The 19228-nt window shown below is 44.5% G+C and overlaps 1 pseudogene; it reads right to left on the bottom strand.

The window, feature by feature from the left end:
- Positions 1–8773: 8773 nt before the first annotated feature.
- LOC115390831 (complement C3-like) overlaps positions 8774–19228 on the bottom strand; it is a 46406-nt pseudogene continuing 35951 nt past the window's right edge.

The raw sequence follows: 19228 nt of genomic DNA on the forward strand, positions 1-19228 counted from the left end.
CCTCCTCATCCTCCGTCTCCTGGTTCTGTACTGTCCCGTCCTAGAGCAGCTCCTTCCTTTTATCCAGCCAGCTCTCTCCTCCCGCCTCCTCCATATTCCTCCCAAAAACATCTCTCAGTGCAAACACAGACACCTGATTTCCCAGCAGCTGTTGGGAAACACTATTGGCACTCTGAGGAAAGATAAACATGAGAAAATCAATGAGATGGTGCAGGACACTTAAAGGTGGTATGGATAATTTTTCTTTCTGTGGCTTTCCGGGTGGATCATCTCAACTATTGAGAAAGGCTCATGTCCATGTTCAGCTCCTTTTTTCTTCTGGCGTTCAGTTCGTATACACTCTACGGCAGGGGTCGGCAATTAGATTTGGCGGCGGGCCACTTTTTTTGGGGGCACTTCAATCGCGGGCCCGGGGGTGGGGGGGGCACCGGACGCGTTTAACGCAACTGCATTCGCGCAACAAAAGACACCGCGCCGTGCTCGATGCACGAGTTTTATCATTGGTGTGTGAATTCACTCAGGAGCTTCGTTTGGAGGCGCGTTTTATTCCGATCCGAATATGAGGAGCGGGGGGGGGGGGGCACGCATGCTTTGATTGGTAACCGGGAGCGGAGACGGTGGTAGTGCAAACAGGCCGGGGGGGGGGGGGGTGGGTTGCAGGCAGGCAGCAGACAGCAACAACATGGAAAAAAAAATTCTGGCCACCGGCCCGGAATAGACCCCGCCAGCCCGGAATCACTGGCCGTTCGGGAAACCTCCCAAACCTCCTAATGGCCACCCCGCCCCTGACCGCGGCCTTTGTGGCATGGTCGGTGTTACTGGGGCACGGGACGCTGCTCGCGTTCCTTGCCTGGCTTCAGGAAGTGAAACGCAGTTGGCTGGTATGACTGTCTTCTAACTGTTGTGAAGCCGCGTTGCACTCTCCGCCATGCGGGGCTCACCATGGCCGGTGGCTCGGCTTCATATTGTGGCCAGCACCCCCGTGCCGTCGGTTTGTGCTTTGCCGCCGCGGCTGGCGAGGAGCATGGCGGGTGGTACCATGCGGCCGCAAGCGTGTAACTTGCAGCTAGTCAGTGCTGTGTGTTGCGGTGGGGGAGGCCCAGCCTCTGTAACACCGGCTGTCGAGTGTCTTCTGATCTGTTGCCCCCAGCTCCGGCGAGTGACGCCGCTAGCGGGGGGATGGGGGAGCTGCTGCTGCCCCCGCTGCTCTGACCTACTTTTCACACCAACTCTGTACAGGATGCACACATACACGTCTTTGGGTGTTTGGATTGCCTCTTTGACACGCTACTGTTGTAGCTGTGCTGCAGGTGTTCGCTGCACTGTTGCGTAGCCTGCTGTCAGTGTTGCTGGATTGGATTTTCTTACCATTGCCGGACGCGCACTGTTCCTTGAATAGGGGACGCTGCTGTGACGGAGCCATGGGGTGCCGCTGAGTGCTGCTCCCGCTGCTGATTTGAGCTGCTATATCTGCGTTTGCCGTGCAGGCGGTGTATACCCTCCTTCCCTCAGCTTCTGTGCTACCATCTCCTGCCTTGGGCCCCGTTGCGGCGGGGCAGAAGGGGAGCAGGGACCAGCAGGTGGCCGTTCCTCTCCCAGGATACAGTTCAGCTCTTGCTCTCCCATCTGCGTTTGCTGTGCAGGTGGCGTATGCCCTCTTTCCGCAGCTCACTGCATCACTGTTGTTCAGTTGATTTTGCTGGTGCGAAGTGTACACCCCCGCCTCTTTCGGGTGGTGCCATTATGTAGGCTGTTGGAAGAGGGAGCTGCTGGGCAGCCGTTCCGTCTCCTGGACGTGGCCTAAGCTGGAACCCTGGCCGGTGGTTGGTGTTTGCTGTGCAGGTATGCACAGCAAACGGCAACCCCCCCCCCCCCCCCCCCCCCCCCCCCCCCCCCCCCCCCCCCCCCCGGCTGTGGAACCAGTGGCAGCTGATGGAAGAAGGGGCTGCCGTCCCTCTCCTGGATGTGGCTCAGCCGGCTTGCCAGCCGGTGATTGAGGTTGATTGTTCAGATGACACATGCCTCCATCCCTTGGCTTCCTCACAGGGTACTGCTGTCACCTCTCCCAAGCACGGCCCCAACTGGCATTCATGGGCTTGGTAGTACGGTGTCCGCTGTGCGGGCAGCATATGTCCCTCCCCCAGCTTATCGCACTGCCGTTGTATCCAGGGTCAACGCACGGGCAAGAGAGGGCCTGGCCCCCTCAAATAAATGTTGTGCCCCCTCAAGCTAAATCCCCCAAAATATATTAGCACGAGCACGCACCGCACCATCCTCACCCCCCAAACCCTACACACACACACACACACACACACACACACACACACACACACATTTGTGCCCCCCATACACTTGATATGCCCCCCCCCTGAGATGAGTGTCTGGCAACGGGTCTGCAGTGACCAACTGCTGCTCTGCACATCAATGGTGGATTGGCTATTTAAGCACCATGGACAGCGCCTTGGATTTATTGGTAAACAGCAACCCACTGTTAAACTTCGCCACAACAGTCAATTGGCTATATCAGCAGCATGGACAGCAATTGGAATTCATCAATGAATAGAGACCCATTGTTAATCTTTACCAAAATGGTGGATTGGCTATTTCAGCACCATGGACAGTGCCTTAAAATCCTCATGAAAGAACGGTCCACTGATTTTCTGCACCACAACGGTGGATTAGCTATTTCAGCACCATGAACAGCATCTTGGATTTTTACCAAAACAGTGACCAACTGATACTCTGCACCACAATGGTGGATTGGCTATTTCCGCTCCATGGACAGCGCCTTGGAATCATCATGTACGAGGGTGTACCCAAAAAAAAACGGAATTTGATTATAACTTTTTATTTCTGACATTTCAAAATAAAACACCACCATCGCCTTCAAAATAATCCCCATCTGCATTCATGCAGCGCTCCAGCCGTGTCTCCCACTTCACCAATGCGTCGTCAGACCCGTGCGTAAAAGTGCCATTTTTTGCCGGCTGCGATTTTTCTGTCACCTCCTCCACATCTGCAAACCGCTGTCCCTTCAGCTCTTTCTTCAACTTGGGGAACAAGAAAAAGTCACTCGAGGCTACATCTGGCGAATAAGGCGGATGGGAGAGGAGATTCATCTCATTCTTCTCCAGAAACTGCGTGACGCGCAGCGCCGTGCCCGCTGGCGCACTGTCGTGGTGGATCAACCGGGCTCCACTCCGCCACTCCGCGGGCCGCTTCCTCCTCACATCCTCACGGAGCCGTCTGAGGACTTCCATGTAGTAGTCCTGGTTTACAGTCTGACCTGGAGGGACAAACTTGCTGTGGACGATACCCTGGACAGCGGAAAAGCAGCTCAGCATTGTTTTCACGGCTGAGCGCACCCGACTCGCGGACATCTGGCCCTTTTTAAACCACCCGAACCACTCATGGACCTGATTCTTCGCCAGAGCATCATCCTTGTAGGCTTGCTGCAACAAGGTGAGTGTTTCTGCTGCTGTTTTTTCCCAGCAAAAAGCAGAATTTAATGTTTACGCGCTGCTCTGGCTTCCCAGGCAATGTCGCCATTTTGGAAAAAATCGCAGACCGCCTCTGCACTCTGTTGCTTTAAATAGCTCCTGACAGGCGTCAGTGTAACTCTCGGAGCTCAAATTTCTCACAGATGTGCATGAGGCTTACCTGCAGCACATCTTACGGCCAGAAGTCGGAACTCATTATTATTATTGTTTTCTGACCAAATTCCGTTTTTTTTTGGGTACCCCCTCGTAAGAGCGAGTTACTGATATTCTGCATTACAATGGTGGATTGGCTGTTTCAGCACCATGGACAGTGCCATGGATTTTGAATGATACACTGACCAACTGCTACTCTGCACGTCGATGGTGGATTGGCTATTTCAGCACCACGGACAGCGCCTTGGATTTGTTGGTAAACAGCGATCCCTTGTTAAACTTTACCACAACAGTCAATTGGCTATATCAGCAGCATGGACAGCAATTGGAATTCATCAATGAATACAGAACCCATTGTTATTCTTCTGTTTGATATTTTTATTAATGTGCAAAGAAACAATGTTTCAATTATGCAATGCAAATAGAGATATACACACCATTTCTTTTTGTTATTTTTTCCAACACAGAGTAAAACATGAGGAAAGTAAATAAGTAAAACAAATAATTAAAATAAAAAAAACAAAATAAAAAAACACCCTCACACCAAAAGAAGGGAAAGAGGGGGGGGGTGGGGGGTGTTAACCTTTTCCAAAAAAATTGATAAATGGTTGCCACTTTTGAAAGAATTTATCTGTCATACCTTTCTTGGAATATCTAATCTTTTCAGCTATTAGAAAAGACATGACCTCAATCCATTGTCTACTGGATGGGGAATTAGCTGACTTCCAATGTACGAGGAGATGCCATCTAGCAATGAGAGATGTGAAAGCTAAGATCTGCAGATCTGCTGAAAAGTTGGAGTAGTTTTCAGCAATGCCAAAAATAGCCACATGAGAAGATACATTAATGTCTTTTGAAAGCACTTTGGACATGGTACTAAAATAAATTTGCCAAAACATATTTAGGGATGGACAAGAAAAGAACATATGAACAAGGTTACAAGGTGATCCACCACACCTATCACAACTATCTATGGTAGACGGGAAAATTTGAGCAAGCCTTGTTTTAGTGTAATTGCACCTGAGCATAACTTTGAACTGGACCAATGTCAAATGAGCACAAATAGTTGTCTTATGAATAAGTTTCAAAGCACAATCCCACCAGGGTTGGTCGAAGACTACTCCGAGTTCCGTCTCCCAGGCTTGTTTTACTTTTGTGGCTAAATAACTATCATATGATTGAATAATGTTATATATTTTAGAAGTAATTGACTTCTGTGATGGAGGTAATTGTAAAAGTTCGATCCAAGGCTGCTCGGGTGGGGGTAGGGAAAACTGGAGAATGGCACAATTGGCACAATTTCTCACATGGAAATATCTAAAAAGATGAGTAGGCGGTAGATCAAAGTTACGCGATAAATCTGCAAAAGAATAAAAAAAACCTTTTTCATAGAAATCCTTAAAGCTTTTCAATCCTTTATCATGCCATGCTTTAAAAACTGGATCAGTAAGTGAAGGTTTGAACCTATGGTTCTTCAGCAATGGTGTTAAAGGCGTAGATTCAATAAACTTGAAATGCCTCCTAAACTGAAAAAAAAAAAAAATTGTTGGAGTTAAAATCACCACCAAGTTATTCGTAAGGCCAGAGGGGTTGGCACATATATCCGAGGTAAGCGCGGCGGCTGCTGCGGAGCTAACTCTCCTCTGCCTGGGCGAGCGGCTGTGCTTTCTGGCTGCTCCACACTTTGATTGACAACACGAGAATGAGGAAGCTCGAAATCTCTTGGCTTACGCTGACCGGCGCTTTTTCGGATAACATGGGGGTCTATGAGACGAAGGCGGGACTCATAAATACATTTTTATATTGCTCTATGCTGATATTATATTGTAGTATCGAACCAGACTGACACATTTAAGCTCTGTTGAAAAATGATACATACGTTGGAAACGAACGGAAACTCCGGGCACGAGCTTTAAGAGCACCTTCTCAGATGACCTGCAAAAACAAGTTCCAACATACCGAGATGAAAAATAGAATGTAGAAGAAAAGCAGGATGAAGAAAACAATTTAAGATTAAAAGTATATATCTCTTCTGTTTGTTAAGTTAGTGTTTTGGTGAGACTCTTATATTCTTCTATCTTAATACAGTTATTAAGAAATTTATTGTTGAAGCTGGATTTTCTAACAGAAGAGTTCATATTTAGAACATTATCTAATATTTGTAAAGAGTCTAAGAGAGCTGTTATTTTGTTACAAGTTTTTACATTTCATTTAATTTTGTTAAAGAACTTAGTTTCGCATCATTGAAGCATAATAAAGCATTTTCATCAACCTCTGAGAAGCCTATCTGAATATGAAAGATATTAATCATGAAGAGGTGTCTAACAAAGAAGGTCAGGAGTTAAAGGGAACTTTACTGAACAAATTTCAACAAGAGTAAAAGCAAAAATAAGTTGGAAACATCAGGAAGGTTAAAAAATTACAGTGGGGCAAAAAAGTATTTAGTTGACCCCAAATTGTGCAAGTTCTCCCACTTAAAAAGACAAGAGAGGCCTGTAATTGTCATCATAGGTATACCTCAACTATGAGAGACAAGACGAGAAAAAAAATCCAGAAAATCACATTGTCTGACTTTTAAAGAATTTGTCATGCCAAAGAGAGGTTTACTGATGTCGACATTGACAACCTGGGATCTGTGCATGAGGCCCTGGTCCTGTTCACATTCCCCATGAACCAGCTATTCCTGTATCCACCAGCAGGAGGTGGATACTCAGACCTGCAGTGCCCACTTGCCTTTAAGACACCTCACCAGAAACCTGTTGCAAGGAAGCTTTATCTCAGTAGTCACAAACACGAACACCAAGGACACACTGTGATTTCTTCCCATGATAACGTCACAACAAGCATCTCTGGTGTCATTCAAAGCAAATTGACAGGTCAGTTGCCTTGAATTTGGCCTTCAATACATACATACATATATATATATATATATATATATATATATATATATATATATATATATATATATATATATATATATATATATATATATATATATATATATATATATATATATATATATATATATATATATATACTGTAAATATATATATATTTTTTTTTTTTTTTTTTTGGGGGGGGGGGAGGGGTCTTATTTGGCCATAAATAAGCCCCCATAAATAAAACTGTCTTAAAAATGTGTAGCCTGTTGCAAAAAAAGAAGGATGAAGACAGACAAGACACGTCATAGATAAGAAGAAAAATGATGTACAAAAGTTCAAAATGGAGTTGATTTGTAGTTTTTTAATTCGATCATGTTTGATTAATACATGTTTCAGTGATTGCTAAGTGTTTCATCAATGCATGTGGAGGAGCTCCAAACATGAAAATGACCTGTGCACCTTAAAGGTGCTGTAGGCAGGATTTTGCTAGTCAATGCTAATTTTTCTATGTTTTCTTCGGATTAAATGTTAGAGTACCCATTGATAATCCTTTAGGAGTGTAGCATAACTGCACTACCGTGAGGGCGCAGCGTTTCCATCTGTCTCTGTTCTGAGCTGAAAAGGAATCTCGACAGCTCCAGGTATCTTTGACCAATCAGAAGAGCCCCTGAGGCTCCAATCGTGATTGGTCGAGGGGCGTTCGTCGCACGTTCTTGTGGGAGGGGCTTAACTTGTGTAAGGGCGTGATGTCAGAGAAAACAGGACAGGATTGGCTGTGCTGGGTTTCAAATCGGCATCTTAGATGGGTCAAATCGCCATCTTGCTTCGCGGAGATGCCGAATCCTGCCTACAGCACCTTTAATTGACTTTGCTCATCTGAGGAAATGAGGGTTTGTTTTGTTGAAAAGGACATTTTCTTTTATTTTTGAGCTCATGCAGTATGAATATTTGAATTTAGGAGACACTTGATTCACCTTTAATAGAAGAAAAGCAGTTTCCCTCTTTTTTCCAGTGTTTGTTCTTAAAAAGAGGGGTCTATTCAATGAATGTGCCATGGATTTTTTTTTACCTTAATGACTGAGGTCTTGCAATTTGTTTACCAAAGAACAGTATGAGGGTTTGTTTTGGTTCATTTTGCAAAAAAGGGAAAGGATACTTTGTTTTACTTTTGAGATGTATCTACCCGGGAGAGGCGGAATTACCGCTGAAAGCGAACCTCATCCTCACGAAGCTCCTGGAGCAAATGGTGAAATTCGCCAAGTTGCGATTGCCGCTGCAGGTTGAGATGAATCCAAAAACGTTGCACAGGGACCTGACGACGCCGTTTTCTGGCTTTCTTTGTTGAATAAAGCCAAGCCAGTGTCTCGATGGGATCCGCCATTGTCAACATGAAGACAGGACACAGAAGCTCCTCCCCCCCCCAATGAGCTGCAGCGCGTCGCGAGCGTTGCAAGCGTCGTGTGTAGATTTGAACAAGAGTCGAATTCCGACTTTACATGCATCAAATTTGAGGCGTCAGTGGAGCCCGTGAAGCTTGCAACGCGTCCGGTGTGAACGCACCATTATAGTATAATGAGATGGGGTGCTTCAAATGTTTGACTTTCCCTCTGGGGGGAAAAAGCACAGGAATTACATACTGATATTCTTTCTGGGTTTACATTTAACTTTGTTCATATAAAATGACTTCCTGCAGGACATTTTAGAAGCCAGTAGTAGGCAGTTTGTGAACCAGGATAGTGATAGATGAAAGTGTTTTTGTATATACAAGAACACAATCTGAACCTTTCAATCCCCATTCTAAACATTGTAACTTACAAAATCATGAATCTGTTCACCAGCTCTGGCGCTGATGTGGACTATCAGCTTGTGTATGAGTGGCAGGCATCTCCTACCTGACATGGTTTTAAAAGGTTCTGTTTAATGATGATACATTTCATTTTGTTTTTTGCAGCACGTTTTTCCCTTTACACCAAGTTCCTCTATTTGCATCTCAGTTAGATTTTTGTTTCAGTTTGTGAATTTGAATCGTTTCTGTTCTGGAAGTTGTTTTCTCTAACTGAGACACACTGAAATTTTGAAGTGCGTTTGGCCCCTGTCGGCCACCGTAATACACAGACTGCCACAGATAATCTAAATGAAAACAAATTTTCAGGACAATATACTTTATTCTCCTATGCAAGGTTACAGATGAAAGACAGGAGATGGATAAAAATAAAGGTTATAGTTCGCTGGCTTTCATCACTGCTGACATGCAAAGACTCTATACTGATCCACCATCTCATCCAAGCCCAAACAGGACGGTCGGTGTTCAGCCGTTTGACACTCTGCTCTTGTGGGCCAGTACTCAACCCAGGTCCTCTCACCGAGCACGTACTGAAACCTGAAGACAGAAAAACAATGAGCCAGATACACAGGAGTCAGCGGTGAACTGATGTCGAAATACATAATACATTGTAGAAAGTCAGACTGCACATACGTCTGCCCTTGGTCATCTCTGTGGATGTCTTTGGACGAGCCCATGATGAGGTACGTTTTACCCTGTTGAAGACCTAAAGCTTGTCTGCAGTGCTGATAGCTGAGGAACATGCGCAGTTTACCCATAGGACCAATATCAGTGTTTCCTGCAGTCATGACAGCAAAGACAACTCATTTTAATTCCATTTTAAAGACATTTTTCACCTTAAAATATATTCAGCATTTACAGAGTATTTTCAATTCAAATTTTCTCTTAATAAGATGAAAATGATTCTCTTCCCATCAACTCTCTGTCTAATAATTTAATTAATTGATTTCTTTTGATGACCCGTTGTCAACTATCTCAGAGCAAATATAGTTCATAATACATGTCATTTATTCCATCAAATGAACATCTTTTCATTGTTTCTACTTCTATAGACACAGGAGATCCATACAATTAAATTCATGTGGATAAAAAAAACCACGGTCATAAAAACTATGTGACCTTTTACAGACTAAAACTGTAAAAAAGTATTGAAAATGAAAATGACCTTCTTTGATGACGTCCAGTATCCGCATGGTGTAACTGTCTGTGGACAGATCAGCTGCAATCTCCTCCAGTTGTACTTTGTAAGCTGTGTAAAGGAGAGAGGCAGATTGTTCTCTTTCCTGCGTAGAGAAACACTTACATACTTGACGAGAAATACAAAAGGTTTCTTACCAAACTCTATTTTGCTGGTGAGTGTAGCCTCACAAATCTTAGCAGTGCGCTCATCATTGCTGATTTTGTCCGTCTTCTGCATACTGCAGTTCTCTGAGAGCAGAAATATGAAAACGATGTGTGAATGTTACGGTTTTCTAAGGTCAAAAGACACAGACACTGATTGACTCCTCAGCTTTCATCATCCAAAGTGCTGAATTTCATTCACCTTCAGCGCAAGTGCATTCATCATTTCTGCAGAGCCGCAGAAGCTGTCCAGCTTTCCTCTCTGGATGGTAGAACTTCACGCATTGAGTTTCTGCAACATGAAAAATGGTTCATGAAGAATGCTTTGTGGTAATTGAACCGCGGCGGTTCGAGTCTTGGAGACTCACCGTCATAGTATTCATAGACAGACACAGTTGTTGGCTGCAAGACGCCCACTTTGAGCGTCTGCCTAATCCTAAAACTGATTTCCTCTGGCCGTGTGTGAGAAACCTGTGGAGCAAAGGGGAACTTGATATTATTAAAGCAAAACCATGCTGGGGAGGGGAGGTGAGAGGGTGAAAAACATGGCCGTACCTTGTCAAGGTAGATGATGAGCGAGCCTCTTTCTGACAGCAGAGTGTTCATCTCATATTTTGCAATGGTGCGGGCACGTCCTTTCGACAACTGCATGGAAACAAACACACATCATAACCACAAGCTTGTTTTTAAAGTAAGATGATAAAAAGAGGCAGCATCTTTGGTTTTAGTTTAAAGACCACATGAAATGAAGACTATATTTCTCCAGTCTTTAATTTTTGTCGATGAGTTTAAGAAAATATTCATCCATCCAGTAGTGGTTACTAAGTAATACAAATTCAGATTGCTTTCTGGTTGCTGTGAATGTAAGCTGCAGGACAGAATTTTTTTTTTTTGCCTCTTCCTGGATTTGTTTATAATTTGATGACAGTGGCAGCTAGCTCAGGACTTCTTTGGGGACATGATCACAATTGGAGTACAAGTGTTTGTTTGGTCCAAGATGATAAAAATTAGGAATTAAGTAGATTTGGAGGTTGATCTGAGAAACTGAGTTTTCAGGCTGAGGGACGAGGAGAGTCTGCTGGCTTCATGTAAAATTTTAACCGTTTATCATTTATTTCCCCCAGATTGCCTGTTAATCATCGTTAATGACCTATTTTTTGTGGCCGTCGACAGATATCCCAGCAGTGACACCAATACAAATATTAATACAGCACAGTGTAGCATTCAATAAACCCAGTTTGATTCCATGAAATGTCGACTTTGAAACTCAGTGTTTGTGAAAAGACTCACCCGGTCCAAGTCGTCTTTATCTACGGTGAAGCCAGTCAATAATCCGATGTCCAAGATCGACATTGTCGCATCACGCTCTTTGCTATTGTACCTGCACACACAATAAATTGAAAAATAAGAGAGGAACAAAAAAAAGAACAAACAAGCTCAATTATTGAAAGACTGATTTCAAACAAACAGGACTGAGGATGAGCTCCACTTACAACAATTCTATTCTCAGCCGGAATACCTTCTCGTCATCATCCATTTTCTCTGAGAAAATAAAGCATGAGATTACGGAAGAGATCATAAAGACAAGCTGACAACATGTAAATGAGCAGATAAATAGGAAAAGACAGAAAGCACCGGGTTACCTGGGATGAGCTCGACTGACATGTTGAACCTCTGACAGTCACTTTCTTTTTCTTTAGGCAGAGCATAATACAAAGACACCATCTGAAACATAGGTGGAAGAATATGTAAATATTAACAGCATTCATGACAGCTTGAAATGACATTGACCAAACACAAAGCTGATATTGTACTTTTACTGTTGCTTCTCCTGATCCTGTGGCTGTCACAAGCACGTCCTGGTTTATATCATTAATCTGTTGAGATTTCAAGATGTATACACACACACACGCAGAGAAAGGTGAGTAGACATGAACGTGTCTTGTGAATGTCAGTGAAGGACTGTGTTTCCACCTTCGATGTTCTTGTTTGATAGTGGTTTTCTCTGTTGAATTTGAACTTGTCAGGCTTTGCCCTGCCTGGCATCAAAATGTCCACGTTCAGGTCGTACTCTGGTTCTTTAGCGTTGATCCAGTACTCCGATACAGCCTGGTAGACCATGACTGTCGACTGGAGAGAAAAAAAAAGGACAAAGGAAACATGAGGCAAAGGCGATGAGCTAACAGCAAAGAAATTCCACTGTGGACAGACAGAGGAGAAAGTTTTATTGTACCTGAGTTGATCCATAGCCTCCGCCCACAAACTGCTGCTGGCTGAACCATCTCACCACAGGCCTGGCATCTTCAAATGCCTTCATGAACAGAAAGGAAGAAGAACAGGAAACAGTTAAAGGCATTTGTGTCAATCTAATGAGCAAAGACCAGGAAGTCGTCAGTGAAGAAAACTGCAAAGAAACTTTATTCCACACACACATTGGTATTATGAGGTCCCTTCAACTTCCTTTTGTAATCACACATGGCATGGTGGAGGTGGGGTCAGGTTGGGAACCACTGATATAGAAGATGAATAACAGTGTGGCATGCAGCCCTCCTCATCACCACCTCGCAGTACTTCGGACTGGACCACAACATTCCTGTAAGCCATTCATCATTAAATTCTGAGTTCAAGTTGCCTCCCTTTTCGCCTCGGTGTGCTTACCTCGGTCTTGACCAGGGCCAGAAGAGCATAAGCTGTGGCCTCCAGTGTGTATTTATATCTCTTAGGTACAGGCCAGTGAGACAACTCTGAAAGACAAAAAACCTGTTACTGCTGTGCTCTACTCCTCCCTGAACTGCCCCCTTAACATCGAGGGGGAGTTTGAGTGTCTGCATGATCCAAGGAGCTACGTTGTTTGGGGCTTTATGCCCCTGGTCGGGTCACCCATGAAAAACAGGTCCTGGGTGATGGGCTGGAGAAGGAGCAACTGAAACGGCCTTATGAACAGAGTTAAAGCAAAGACCGTGACATTGGCCTGGTGTGCCATAGTCAGGGCCCCAGCCTGAAGCCAGACCTGGAGTTGGGACTCAAATGCCAGTGCCTGGTGGATGGGCCTTTGCCCACGGGGCCCAGCTGGGCTCAACCTGAACGGACAACGTGGAGAGCGGACAAACTCCATAGGGCTCACCACCAGCTGAAGGAACCATAGCAACCGGGTGCAGTGTGGATGAGTTGACAGCCGATAATGGCGTCTATTCTGCTGTATTCTACTCTACTGGATATGCAATGAGGTAAAATCATTGTCCCAAAAAATGTGAGCTATCTGCATAAATTAGTGAATTATCAAGAACATGTAGGCCGTCATGAGAATTAAAACTTTGCAGGTCTTGATAAACATTGAAATATTGTGAGTGAACGTGTGTGAATATCTGCCTGTTATTTTCCAGTGTGAACGCACCTGGGGAAACAAATTTGTAGAGGATCTCCCGGTTGAGTTTGCCTTCATTGGCCAGCGCGTAGGAAGTCATGGCGACAGCATAAGGATTGGTGAGGCCCTCCAGGCGATTCTCCAGGTATGCCACAGCTTTGTCTATGCTGTTTGACAGACTCTGGAAAGATGGAGGACGCAGTAAACAGTCAGTAGGATTGACCTGAGGCATCAAACAAAAGGAAGCAGGGTTGCTGGTTTGATCAACTTTTCTCGATCTGTCCAGATGTTGAAGTATGACTGTGAAGCAAACATTTCTCGCAGTGGAGGTTGAGCATCTTGTGTGGCAGCCGGGAGTATCAGTGTAAAGCACTTTGACACTGTTGGAGTAGTGTTTAGTTCAAGACAATTTCCCCGAATAACAGTGTGCTATTGTTCGTCTGCACAATGATCAATGATTGAACCTGGTTACACTAGAAACTGCAATTCCCTCATCATTCTGTAAACCTGGTAATATCTCATTTTTGTCTGGGTTAATTGTGAAGGAAACATGGATTTCACTCATGAAGTCCTTTTTTGACTGATACAGCTGTCCGGAAGCCTTTTCCTCCAAACATGCCTGAAGAAAACAGTAACACATATAAATAAGCCAAGCAGCCAAGTCGGTGAATAACTTATTAAATATTTGAAATAAAAGTGCTTTTATGTGTCTATTTTCATCACATTTAAAATGTATTACCAGCTCTACAATTTCTACAGTCTCATGCAAACAGAATGCGAGAAAATGAAGCAAATATAAGAGAAGAGATGGCATGCTGGTGATATACTTACATTAACAGTGGCATTACATATCGCCCGTGATTCCTGCATGGCGATCAGGTTGAAGGCCGTCATGGAGGCGTCTGAATCTGTGCCCTTCACATCTCCCTACACAGACAGAACCCCAGTCACATTCACAATGCTCGCATCAATATGATTTTAAAAGATAAATCTGGTATAGCTGTTTATTCATCTCAATCAGTTTTGAAGGGAAATAAGCAGAATTCACAATCATTTCACTCACAATCATTTCTCCATGGGCTACAGTTCCAATTTCTCGAAACATGCCGTCAGGCTGCTGTGCATTGAGGATTAGATACTTGATGGCGTCACAGATATGCTCTTCCTGCACTGCCACCAGACCATGGGCCATGGCAAACACCTTCGCAACATAGGCTGTCAGCCTAAAAGAAGAGAGAATGTCATATTTGTTTAAAATATGTGTACAGTGTATTTCTGAAATGGAGGTGCATATGGAATGGAGATCTTGGAGTCTCACCAGGAGCTGCTTGGGCGGCTTTTCCACGCGAAAAAAGACCCATCCTTTTTACGGAAAGTCAACTCCCGATTATAGCCTGGATAAAACAGAGAAACAGCCTTTTCAACAACTCTATCAACAGTGTGCAGTGCCACTTCGATGGCAGCATTTTATTTTTATAGTTATTCAGATCCCATGTGTTTGTTAGGTATTTGTGCTTGACTGACTGACTTACCAGTTTTTATGTGTTGGAGGGCTTCATCACGTTTCTGAAAGCCTACAGCCTCCCACTGGTTGGTTCTGTCCAGATATATGGTTGCAATGACAGGCAGAGTCATGTGGATCATGGTCTGCTCTCCGCATCCCGAGGGCTGGTAGATCAGTGTACCCATCGACTTCCCACTGATGGCGTTCTCCACGAGAGCTGAAACCTCTTCTCTTCCTGTACACATAACATTTGAACCTGTTACTTAGGAAGTGAGCATATCTGGAAACTTTCATCTTCATTGGAAAGACTGGCCTGAATATTTGAACCAGTGACCTTCACACTGTGAGGTTTTTCCCCTTTGACACTGATGATTTGAGTGTACCAAATCCTGTGGATCACTGCGGTGGTGAACCGCGATGCGCCATGGTGCTGGGTTATCCAAGAAGTGATTTCTTTAGAAAATAAGAACTTCTCTTTGCGCACTGACGATGCATCACGAGTGAATGCTGGCAGAGAGTTATCGTAGTGCTGGAGGACTGTACACAAATATAGTGAGCAGAAAACGACGTACAGAGTTGTACATTATGCGGAGACGGCGTTTTCCTGCAGTTTGGTCTGATCTCATTTATATCTCACATTGTCAATAACAGTGGGAGAACTGATCCTGTATTAAAGGTGCTATCCGTGATTTTAATTTAACCAGTACGAGAAAAATGCTTTTTACATCATGTACTAGGAAGTCCATGCTATATTTCTGTGAAAAAAAATCACACATTGATCAGCGTGTTTTGGATATCTGGCGCTGGGGGGGTCATCAGCGTGTGCACAACAGCTGTACACAGACCAGCATGGAAGCCGAAGGAGCAACAGGGAAAGTCCACTTGCTGTTACAAATTCATTTTTGCAGCTACTTTCTGCATTGAACATGTGGTGACAAGATAAAATATGGTTTACCTGAGATGAAGTGGCCATTTATTTTGAACAAAAAAGAGTCGATGTGGCTTCTGCTGTGTTTCCTCCGGAGGATTGTGCATGCATATGGGATGTGCCTGTAGCGTCGTGCATGCTGGGTGGGAGCAGAGAGGAGGGGGAAGTGGGAGGGTTTTCTCAATGTGAGGAACCAGTCAGAGAGCTCGGGGGCGATGCCAACATTTCAAACTGAAGTCAGGGCTCAAACTTGCACAGAATCACAGATAGCTCCTTTAATGTTTTGGATTAAATTCCACACGGAATTCTTTGCACGACTGTATATGCAAGCATTAAAACAGCGTAAAAAGCGGTGAATCATCATTTCTGCCAGTGATTTTGAGGAGGAAGTTACCGGGACTGTACAATGGTTATTAACTTGGAATAAGTTATTTTACACCATCAAAGAACCTATTCTGCTGCCACATATCCACTGATTGGCAATGAGGGAGAACGAATGGATGTAGCAGTGAAGAAAAGTGTGGAAGGTGGAGATGATACAAGGAGAAGTTGTTGGGTCATATAATTATTACGGGCACACCATTGTGAAACTGTCATAATGCTTTTAATGGTTCCTCATTTGTAGTGTTCTTGAGAAACTAATTTTATCTTCCAGGTGAGATCATGGCTTCATGACGTGTTTCTAGATCGGCAACAGTCCAACGAGATTTTGTGAGAACAGTCTATGAACTCACAAATACATCTGTGACTGTCCGATGTGGCAGTTTTCCTTTTTCTGTGACTTTTTTTACTTTTTTCTTCCCATATGATTTTGGAATTGACCATGCATAGATGATGAACAATTCTGACTCTAGCCACAAATTGCAGATTTATCTCGAACTGTTCAAGTACAATCTGGCTCTTGTCAGTTCATCACACTCCGCAACAAAAAATTTAAACATGTTTCATATTTTGAAACTTCGTTTCGGACAGTCTTGGAAAGCTTCAGACTTTGGCAAATTGATTTTGCATCATTTTGCAACGCATTTCGTAAAGCCATGTTCAAAGTCCATTTGCATTCTTTGTTCATTGTGAATGGGGGTAGAGCTGCGTGGAACAGCGTGCACCAGCACGCAGTGCCGTTGGCTGCTGCAGCATCCGAAAGATCTTGGCGGTGCGAGATCGTCAGTGTTAAAGGGGTACAAGAGAGTGCTAACCAGTCCACCACAGTTGGAATATATATGTCGATATCTCCTACCTGTCACAGAGATGTGTGTGCTCGTAGGTGAGTTTGGAATCATATCCTTTTTGGGAATTTGACTGTTGATAACTTCCTCTTGTGTTCCACCTGAATGGAAAAGCAGTGGGGAAATACTGAGAATGTAAGGGATGATTAATGGTTTTAGTGAGTTTAAAGAACTCAGCCACACCTTTCGGGTCCACAGTGACGATCTTAGGACTCTTAACGAGTACACCTGCAGGCTAGAAAAACAACATGGACAAGCGTTAAATATCACTATGGATCTTATGGTTCAAATCAAAGCTAATCTGCCCAGTGAAGGATAAACCTCAAGCCATTGTATGGAATCTGGCATGAAGCTGATCCACTAAACTGAGCTGATCCACGCAGAGTGCTGTTATGAACAGCCTAGCAGAAACACGTGTTTTATTTTTTTTTAACCTCTGAATATCTTAACTTTCAAATTGCTCTTTGCAGCTGTGTAGCTTCTTATTTTTTTTGTTGTTGAAGCATGAAATCAACTCTTCCCACTCTGTGGAGAGGGGAAATAATTTGTGTCAGTGTCTCTTACCACCACCCGAAGCATCTTCATGATGCCGTCACTGAGTGAGGAGTCCCTGACAGCCGCTTTGACCTCAATCTGGACCTCTCCCTCCTTCATAGGGATGATGACGAAGGGCACCGATCGTGTGGTTTGTGGTCCGACGTTGACCTCCTGACGGTACCGCCCACGTTTGGATGCTGCACTGCACACATGCTGTGCCTCCGTCAGATCCACTCGCACCTGAAAAGCAACACAAAGACAAACAAGAGTGTGAAAATCTTCACGTGTATCAGGCCGCTGCAGTAATACACTGATTACTAGGGTTGCCAACTCCCAGAGATTGAAATAAGGAATGCCTCTCGCGGGCAGCTGAATAAAAACTGGGTTTTTGGGGGGTCAAAAACATATACATAACAGCATTTTGCCACAGTTATACCTATTACAGACTATAAAAACACATTAGGCTACTGCATTACACCTACAGTAACAAGATTGTAATAACTCATGATCAGCTTGATCAGTTTGTATTTGAGGCATACAGTGAGACAGTTATCATTCAAGTATCATCCATCATCATGGACAACAGCTCTCAGCCACTGCACCGGACGGTAGAGGAGCTCAGCAGCTCCTTCAGTGACCAACTGAGACACCCTCAGTGCAGGAAGGAGCTTCCACAGGTCCTTCATCCCCACCGCTGTCAGACTGTACAATTCTACTGTATAGTATATGTGCAATAATCCCACACGTAAATTGACGCTGTATGCGCGTTGCCGCACAGGAAGAACATGGCCGCCGTGGATGCGGACTCAAACACTGCTGGGATCAGGGGCGGGCAGTGTTGCCAACTTGGTGACTTTCTCACTAAATCTGGCGACTTTCCAAAGCCTCTTGGCGACTTTTTTTTGTCAAAAGTAACTAGCGACAAATTTAGCGACTTTTTCTGGTGCTCTGGAGACGTGACAGGACGTCTCCGCTGTCCTCAGCAAGCAGTGGGTGCTGCGTGAGCCCCTCCCCCGTCCCAAAGCACTCACAGGCGGCCAGTCTCACGCAGCACTCCCTGCTGCAGTCAGAGCAGAGAGAAGACCCACACCGCTCTGTCCACACTTCAAATGAATCACGCGTGTGCAAATACACCGCTGCTCACTTGCTGACAAACCAAGAATCAACAGAAGAAAGTTAATTTGTAGTTCTATTTGTAGTTTCATTTGTCCGCTCTCCCGGTATATTATACATTTGCTCCCGGTCTGTGAATCCAAGCACGAGCCGAGCCCCCCTCCCATACAATCGGATAACTGCATCCACTCAAAGCCCACAAAAAACACCACGAAGAAAAAAAAGACTTTATCAGCGTTATCTCGCAAAAAAAAAAGACCGAAGCCGCAGGCACCCGAATAAATATTGGATATGCGTTTGATTCATGGAGGGAACTTCAGCTGCATTTGGGAGTGAAAACGGATGCTGACAAAAATCATATAATATGCACTGTGGTCTTGCAGTAAACTGTGACGTAGTAAACAGCATGAGCATCCCTGGTGCAGTGCTGTGAAGACAGACTTTCTGTAAAATGTTTGTGCGCGCTCCCGTGCCACCTTGGCTGGTGGCTGCAGTTACCCGCAGCGCCTATCGCCGCAGCACTGAGGTAAATTTTGAAAAGTTGCCTTAAAGGTGCTGTAGGCAGGATTCTGCATCTCCGCCATCTTGCTTAGGGTTACCTAAGCAAGATGGCGATTTGACCCATCTAAGATTGTGATTTGAAACCCAGCAAAGCCAATCCTGTCCTGTTTTCTCTGACATCACGCCCTTGCGCAAATTAAGCCGCTCCCACAAGAACGTGTGACAAACGCCCCTCGACCAATCACGGTTAGAGCCTCATGGGCTCTTCTGATTGGTCAAGATACCTGGAGCTGTCGAGATTCCTTTTCAGCTCAGAACAGAGACAGATGGAAATGC

This window comes from Salarias fasciatus, chromosome 6 (assembly GCF_902148845.1).
Source record: "Salarias fasciatus chromosome 6, fSalaFa1.1, whole genome shotgun sequence".
In the NCBI taxonomy this organism is placed as follows: Eukaryota; Metazoa; Chordata; class Actinopteri; order Blenniiformes; family Blenniidae; genus Salarias; species Salarias fasciatus.